Source organism: Miniopterus schreibersii (genome assembly GCF_964146895.1).
Source record: "Miniopterus schreibersii genome assembly, chromosome: 1".
Lineage (NCBI taxonomy): Eukaryota > Metazoa > Chordata > Mammalia > Chiroptera > Miniopteridae > Miniopterus > Miniopterus schreibersii.
The window spans coordinates 44164001-44172747 of record NC_138101.1 but is presented as its reverse complement, the minus strand read 5'-3'; the positions used below and the strand labels follow the sequence as shown (position 1 = coordinate 44172747).

At 45.1% G+C, this 8747-nt stretch overlaps 1 pseudogene across 1 annotated transcript; it reads left to right on the top strand.

Annotated features, from left to right (window-relative positions):
- Positions 1-4003: 4003 nt before the first annotated feature.
- LOC308564148 (RNA-binding motif protein, X-linked 2 pseudogene) lies at positions 4004-4581 on the top strand (annotated as a pseudogene). The gene has a single exon. The product of its transcript is annotated as an RNA-binding motif protein, X-linked 2 pseudogene (transcript).
- The last annotated feature ends 4166 nt before the right edge of the window (positions 4582-8747 follow it).

Genomic DNA, 8747 nt, shown 5'->3' with positions numbered 1-8747 from the left:
CTGCTTCCCCTGCCTGCTTTTTTACTATGTTGTAAAAGCTTCTGAGTTATTAAAAACGTATTTTGAGGGAACAGTTTAGAGTCATCTGCAAAAAGTGGCTGACTCAACTGCCCCTCTAGCACTTTGTCTTTTTTTTTTATTGATTTTTAAAGAGAGGAAAGGAGAGGGAAAGAGACAAACATTAATGTGAGAGCAGAACATATTGGCTGCCTCCTGCACACCCCTACCTGGAACTGAGCTGCAACCGCAAGCAAGTAAGCCACTGGCAACCTCCTGGTGCACGGACCACAACTACCCAGCTGGCCAGGGCTAGCACTGAGTCTTAATATGGAGGATTTTCAGTATGGCCTAAGGAATTTCAAAATGAGAACTACGAGTACCTGCAGGCATACTTCATTTTATTACACTTCGCTTTATTTGCTTCACAGGTGTAGCTTTTCTTACAAACTGAAGGCAAGGCCCTCCACCAGCAGAAAGATTACGACTCACTTTGCTGCAAATACCCATTTCAGTATGGTGGTCTGGGATCAAAACACATTATCGCCTAGGTATGCTCGTGTTTGGTCAGACACTAGGTTAGAGTCACGCATCTTTACCCTCAGACAACACTCCCTTATCGCTCACTCGTGTGTGTCATTCTTTTACTCTTTAATAAGTGTTAAAGCCTATGATTCAGAGAAAGCAGGGAAGTGGCCTGGTGCGGCTTTGGGTTCTGTCTCTGCTTCTCAAACTGGCCTGGTAGGTGTACGAGACCCTTCAGGATGCACGTTTCTGTAAAGACAGTTCCGCCTGTGAATGTGGGGGGTCAAAGGCATTGTTTTATGTTAAGACAATAGCAATCCAAACTGATAAAAATGAAGGATTTATTTAATAAATAAAGGAGAAGAGACAAATCTTCACAAAAGAATTTAAAATAGTATTATGCCCATAGACCCCCATCCAGAAAGTGTAGTTTAATTCACCTCCTGTTGAGTGTGGTCTGGGCTTAGTGACTCACACTTATAAAGAACAGAGTAGGGAAAGGGGAAAATAATAATTTTACAGTGAAGAAACCTGGCAAACACTGCCCTGACCAAGTGACCCAGGTTAACATCACCAGTGGTAATTCCTGTTGCTATTATGTACCCCCTGGTACAATGTGATGAGAAAAGCACTTCACTCCGTGATCTTCTTCCTCAAAACCCATAACCCCGACCTAACCATGGGGAAAACATTAGACAAAAGCAAATTGAAGGGCATTCTACAGAATCCTGAGAAGTTAATCAAGGTCATGAAAAATAAGGAAAGACTGAGAAACTGTCATAGACCACAAGACACTAAGAAGATATGACATTAAATGCAATGTGGTAACTAGATGGAATCCTGGAACTGAAAAAACTATTTGTGGAAAAATTGGTGAAATCCAGATAAATTTTGGAGTTTAGTTCATAGTAACATATAAATGTTGATATTTTAGTTTTGGTAAATGTACCATAGGCATATAAGATGTTCACATGAGGGGTAAAGGGAATAGGGGACTCTCTTTACTATCTCTCTAACTTTTCAGTAAATCTAAAATTATTCCTAACTAAAACATTTATTTAAAAGAAAAAATAACAAGAAAAAATAATTACAAAATCTGCATAAACTTCAAGATAAAATGTGAGCTTTTGAAGAAAATTTATAGCAGACTCCTTTAAACTAGTCCTTCCCCACCCCCATCCCACTTGCTGGAATCACTTTTACATTGTTAAGGGTCATTTAGAGCAAAAAGTTGAGAAGTAGAATATTTAGCTAGATAATCCCATAATTGGTTGGAGGATGGATGTGAGATGGCTGAGAGGCTAGCTGAAATCAAGCTGGGAGGTAACCCCGTCTAAGGCAATAAGTCAGTATACAACTAGAAACAAGTTGACTTATTTATTGCTGTGATTGAGGCCAGAACTTTCTGGGAATTGACCAATTCAAGCCATTCACTTTTATCCTGAGTATTTACATATCTGTAGTCAGGAGAAAGGAGATCCTCTTTTAAGGTAGCCAGATAGCATCAACAAAAATGCCAAATATGTTTGAGAACAAGGTGTTTTAAAAACAAAAAACACAACACCTAAAAAACTACTACAAAAAACAACACACAACAATCACTTGGGAGACAGGCTATGTAGTAATTAAGAACATGCACTTTGGAGGCAGACGGAAAAGCCTGGGTTTAATGCTCAGCTCTGCTGCCTAAGGCTCTGTGACCTCACGCCAGTAAATCTCTTTAAGCTTCACTTCCCTCGTCGGTGAGTGTGGATAAAAATAGAGCTTCCTCTGGAGACTGCTGTGAGGGCTGAGTAATCACACGCGTGCAAAGCGTCTGGAACAGCTCATACAGCGCTGCTTACTGCCCATATCTGTCCCACATGTATACCTACTGACTCATTTTATACTGACAACAATCCTGTTAGTCCTTCTGTTCCACAGGAAGAATCTAAGCCACAGAAGGATGAATACTTGGCCCAAGGTAACACATCCCTTAAGTATTAGAGCCTGATCGAAACCCCAGCGGTTTGGCTCTAGAAACTTCCATCTTAGCCAGCAGACGACATTGCCTCTTCTGTTATCAGAAAAGAAGGAAGGAAGAAGAAAGGGAATATGCCATGCGGGGAGGTCCAAAATAAGGGTACCTTATAAATGGGAAATGGTCAGCACTGCAGTGGCATCGCAAGTGCGTAAATAATGTAGGAATCAATTGGGAACAACACCAAACTCCTGTCCCAGAGTCAGTGGGAAGGTAACACCTGCTGCTTCCTGCCCAAGTCAAGGAGGATGTTCCTCTTGAAGACCTGTAATAGTATTGAAAGAGAAAAGCTTATCAAATTAGAGAAGCTCCATCCCCACAAGATCATCCCATTATTTTCTCAGTTGATGTCCTGGACAGTGACTTTCATATCATGGGTCATGCCCTTTAAAATCCCCCTGACCTTACGTATTGCTGGTTATGTGGTTCAGAACCTTTCCCGACACTTCCTCCCTAGAGATGACATCTAGGCCCCAGTTGTACTTCAGCTGAAGACCCAGAAAAACAGCAAAGCCAGGCAAGAGACTCCAGGACCAGCCGCTGTGACTAACGACCCACTGCCCTGGTGCCAATCAAGCAGTGAAGAGAGACCCTGAAAGGGTACACCTGGAAAAGCTGATGAATATTCTATTGAGGTCCTCCCCTGTGACCCACCCTATAATACACAACTTTGGAAATAAGATAAAACCCCTCATGACAAAGAAGCTACCTTGGGGCACTCTTACCCAAATCTCTTTCTCCAGTGAATTTTTTTCTCCTAAACTCCTAGGGTCCCCACAACACTTGCAACTACACAATGTCACCTTTTTCCAGATTGTGTTGAGCTTTTTAGGCTGTAACACTATTTTCTTGGTGTACTCTGGGGATACTGATTTCACCAGAATGGGCTCATTCTAACCAAATAAAAAATGGATGTACGCATAAAGCAGAATATCAACTTACTAGTTTATATTAAGATCTATTAAATGGGAATTTTTATATATATGCTATAAGTTATGGGAACCAGTCAATAAGTGTATCAGTTAGCCTCAAGTAACAGGAAAAAAAGCCAATGGATTAAGTCGTAACAACACTATTGATGTTTTAATCCACAAGAAGAGAAAGCTGTCTTATTGTCATCAAGGAACTATATCTTTTAGCATGTTTGCTTATAGCCTCGTGGTAACAAGTTGTCTACAACCCCAGACATCAATGCTGCATTCAAAATCAAAAAATAAAGCTGGCTGGGGAGGGGAGAAAACTTTCTTTTATAAAACCTTGCCTTTTTACCCAGTTAGCTTCCCAGAAGCCCCGTGGGCCAAAACAGAGTCATGTGGTCATTCCCATTGTCAGGGAGGCTGGGGAAGCACTGCCTCGACTTTGTTCGGCTTCAGTTCCGCGGCTGCTGCCAGGAGAGGGCTGGCATTCCTGGGTGCAGCCCCAGAAGAGGAGGATTTGTTGAAGAAATCCCAGGCCATGGGGATGAACCCTTGAACTAAAGTGAAGCTGATCCCTGAGCTGATTGAGCATGAGGTCCAGCTCCGTGTGGCCCAGGAGGTATCCTGGAACTCCCACTACAAACACAGCGCCTGGGCCTTCCTGGGAGGTCTTCCTTATGAACTGACTAAAGGGGATATCATCTGTGTGTTCTCACAATATGAGGACATTGTGAACATTCAGCTGGTGCGGGTCAAGGAGACTGGGAAATCCCAATGATTCTGTTTCTCTGCTATGAAGACCAGAGGAACATCATCCTGGCCATTGACAATTTTAATGGGATCAAGATGAAAGGAAGAGTGATCCGAGTGGAGCAGGGGTCTAACTATCGGGCCCCTAAGGACTCAGGAGAAATGGATATTGTGACCAAAAAGCTCCAGGGTAAGGGTTGAGGGCCTCAACCCCCCCGACTGAATTCATCTGAGGGCTCGGAAGATGACAAACCCACCAAAAAACACAAAAAGGGGTAAAAAGGAAAGAAAGACAAAGAGAGGACTGATGGGGAGGTACTGGCAGAGGAGCCAGCCTCCTCTTCAACTCCTAGAATCAAGGATGAATTGTGAACAGTATGAAATTCATGTCCCAGAGCCAACTGGCACGATAGCACTTGCTTCTGGGGCCCAAGTCAATGAGAACACTCTTCTAGAAGCCATGTAATAAGATTGCGGGAGTAAAGCTCATTAAATTAGAGGCGCTCCCACCCACACCTTTATCCCATTGTTTTCTCTGTTGATTTTCTGGACAGTCCACTTAAAAACTAGGCACACGATTTTTAAAAATTAAAAATGTTTTCAAAAAAATAATAAAAAGCTAGACACATAACAATCTTCACTGTATGGAAGCCAGTCAATGTTCCACAATTATTCAGTCTTCAAAGCAAAAGCCAACCCAAACCTGAGGCAATGTCCTTGAAGGCACCCACTGCTCCCCACTTAAGTAGTTGGCAACCACAGAAGCTGAGGCCCAGCTTGGGCTCCTCATTTGACGACGCCATCCCTAGTTTACTGTTCCTGTATTCAAAGTCACCACCCTTTGAGTCCCTCGGCTGAGCCAGGTGATCTACATACTCTGGTTACTTAATCCCCCCTTAACCTCTAGGATATCAATGTTGATAAACCCATTTATGAATGAAAAAGCTCAGGTTCAAGAGGATTAAACAACGTTTCCCCAAGTTACACATCTAGCAAGAGGCAGGGCCAGGATGTGTACCCGGTTTGTTCGCAGTTTGAGGCCCTGCCCCTAAGCACTAAGCACTGCACAAGGGCTTGTCAAGAATGAGTCTGAGAGGCCGTACTGGCCGGCAGAGCCCTTCCCAGCTCCTCGCGGCCCTGTTACCCTTTGTGCCCAGAGAGATCCCTGGAACCCCGAAAGGAAGGAACACAAAAATGCTCTTCCTGCCCTGGGGTCTTAGGGACAGGGGCACAGGCTGGAGAGGTGTGGGGAAGGCACTCCAGCTTTTATTTCAGTTCCGTGACTTTAGAGCCAAGGCTCCCGCCGCAGAATTTCCCTGCCTACCCTCCTTTCCCGTCTCATCCAGGACGGAGTAGTTGAGACTAGAACGCAAGTCCAATGCATCCCAAGAACTTCTCAGTGTCAACCAATTCTTTGTTTTTATTGTACCTACTAGACTTTTTAAAAACATACAGCTCGAACTGTCCTCAAGCCACCAGGAGGCAGCTCCCGGTCCTGAGGTCAGCGCGGGTGCCAGGGGGATGGTGGCCACGGTGGCACAGGCCCCGGCAGGCTGCTGCTTCCATTCTGGCCTGCTCCGCCGAGGCTCGCGTTGGTCCCGCTCCCCCTGCTCCTCAGTTCCGCTTTCAGAAGGCAGTGCCAGGGACAGGGAGGAGGACGACAGCAGCGTGGCGAGGGGCTGGCACGGCCGCGAGAGCCCAGAGCGTGGCCCCGGGGAAGCTGCCGACTCCGCCTGCGGCAGCTGCCCGCGCTGTGCCCTTGGCGCCTTCCCGCCTGGGGAGGGGCCGAGCGACCACGCAGGAGAGCAGCTGGAGGACCTGCGGACAGACTCCGAGGTTCACGGGCGTCTGTGTGGCAGGAATTCAGTGTTTCATTTTTTTACCTATTATTTCTTTAAACTGGGTTTATGATACTGTAACTAGTCACGTTGTATTCGACCATTCAGTACGTACCACTGAGAATGCTGATGGCAATAATAACTGCCAGGAATTCCTAGCTCCCGTCGACTTTAAGACTTGGGATATTTTTAACACCCCAAGTGGGCGGGAAATATAGAGGCTACTCAAAAAAATAATGTTAAGGCAACAACAGCACGAGACAATGCCAAGATTTCTTAACATATTAAGGCGCCCATTCTGTCTAGGTCCAAACAGGCTTTATCTTGTCGATGGGCTACAAGGAGAGTTAAGCAATTCAATGTCAAAGAGAACAGTGGGCTGGCACTACTGGGCCCTCGGCAGAAAAAGTTTCCCCACCCCTGCGCTAGACCAAGTAAGAATTTGATTTTACACCTAGTCCAAACCCAAATTACCTTCACATGTTAGCCTGTAACTCCTAAATGTGGTAACATTCAGACAATAGCTCCAAAGTGGTAAAAGTCACATGGTGTATATAAAACTTCCTTGACTAATACCAAGCATGGCAGTGTTCTGTTTTACCATTTTCCAGCATCTCTGGAAGAGCCAAGTATTCAAAAAAATTTTGAACCAACTATCAGAGGTATCCCTTGCTACCTGAGCTCACTATTTGTAATTTGTTACGATTGGCAACATGTTTCTACCCAAGTCACTATACGAATTGAAAACTCACTAAAAAGAACCTGTGGGTGCACGCCAGCAAATGCACTGTGCACAGGTGGATGGTAAGGAGCAGGCGTGTTCTCTGCTGTTTCCCAGAAAGTCATCTCTTGTTTAATTTACTGTGCTCTATCCCTTACCTTACCCACATAAAAAAATGAGATGAACCCCGGAGGCCTAGAAAGCTCATATGTTGGAGAAAGAATTGTACGCGAGGAAACATCCTGGAAGGCGATGAACCCACAGAAGACACTCAGCCATACACTATTCTTTCTGATGACGCATCTTCCCTGTGCACAGAGGAAAATATGCAAGTGCATTTATAGAATAGGAACCACGCTGCTCAAGCACAGGTACTCTAAACGCCTGATATCCTCTGCTACTGTGACACTTGGTCCATTCCCCTAGGTGTGCGCCACTGATACATGGCGAGAGCTAACTGCTTCTCCGAGGCACTCGGCTCTGCTTTAGCCGTTAGAGTTCGTTTCCCCACGAGGTTCCCTTTCTTCTTTCCCCTAAAAAGCTTATGTTTTGCATCATCTACAGAAATCCATTTTCCTTTTTCATTTAACCCATTCTATTTTCCCAAAATCCCTCTCCTCCAGGATATTTTTTTAGGACCAAAAACAACATCACCGCTGGTTCCTTCTCCCCAGAAAGCCCTCTCAACCAGCCCAGCAGAGGCTCCCACTCACGAGGTGCCTCAGAGATCCAGTGCTGCCCTCTCCTGGCCGAAACACTGAGCTCAGTCCCAGCGTGTCCCCCCCAGGTCACCCTTGGGCCTTGTCTGACTCCCCCACCTGAACTTCCAGCCAGGATGGGAGAGGTATTCAGAACACCCACATCTGGTAAGGCACAGATTTTAGAGAGTGAGTTAATAGCAATGTCTAGGGAGTCGGAAACCCCATCGTTTCTGGACTCCACAGCACTTTGCTCACAGAGGAAGCCCAGCACAAACAGCTGACCCTTCTAGTCAAATTATTTAAGCTACATCTACAGAAGAGCTATGGAGTTATCAAGTGCAGACTTGCCTTGTTTGTTTCTGCCAGATGAAGTAAGCTTGGTTCCTGAGGGACAGCATCTGGGAGGCAGACCTCATAGAAGACTCCATATAAATACAGAGTCTGCCCTTTCTGATCTGCGTGGGGAAATGAACTCTTGCTTCCCCCAAAGAAAAACTGACAGACAAAAGGCAACATTTCTACCAAGGTGGTCCCAAGGATCTGTAGCCAAGGCTAAGTCTCAGCCTGACACACAAAACAGCAACTGACCAGTTTGGAGCGTAGGTTAAAGATATGGCTTTACCGCAGCAGTGGCATCAATAACACTCCATTCCGCAGCCTGCAGCACCCGACCTGGCTCGACAGCAGCTGCCCTGTGGGTGAGCTAAGTGGGTGAGCAGATACGGAGCCTTGTACACCTTCCTGCTCTCCAAACCGCACCAACAGCCTTCCAAACATCAGAAGGGCCTGCAGTTACAGCTAGGATGGAGAAGCAGACAGAAGTTACACTCTTGAGCCAATGAAGTTATGACATTATATAGTTTGACAAATTATTAATGATTCTTGATATTGCATATCTGCAAGACAATCAAAAACCTTATGAATTAGAACATGTTGGATTTTGCTTTCCATCAAGAGATCCATGCATAGAAAATTCAGACCTGGGATCCATTTATTTTGCAGAAAGATAACCACAGCTTTAACTGTAACTGGCTAGCGATAAAGGGTTGAAGGTGAGTTTTTAAAATACAGGAATCCCTGATTTATTTTGGCTAAGTTAATTATCTGCAGAGCCTGCTGTGATGGCTTTAAAGTCTTCTTCCATTATGATCAACAGACCTGAATGAAACTAGTCTCCCTACTAGGGTGATTATTAAAACAAAACAGAGAGCTTCAGTTACATTATCCCTTGTGAGTAGCACTGCTGTCGATCCAGCCTAGTTTCAATAAATTAAGAAG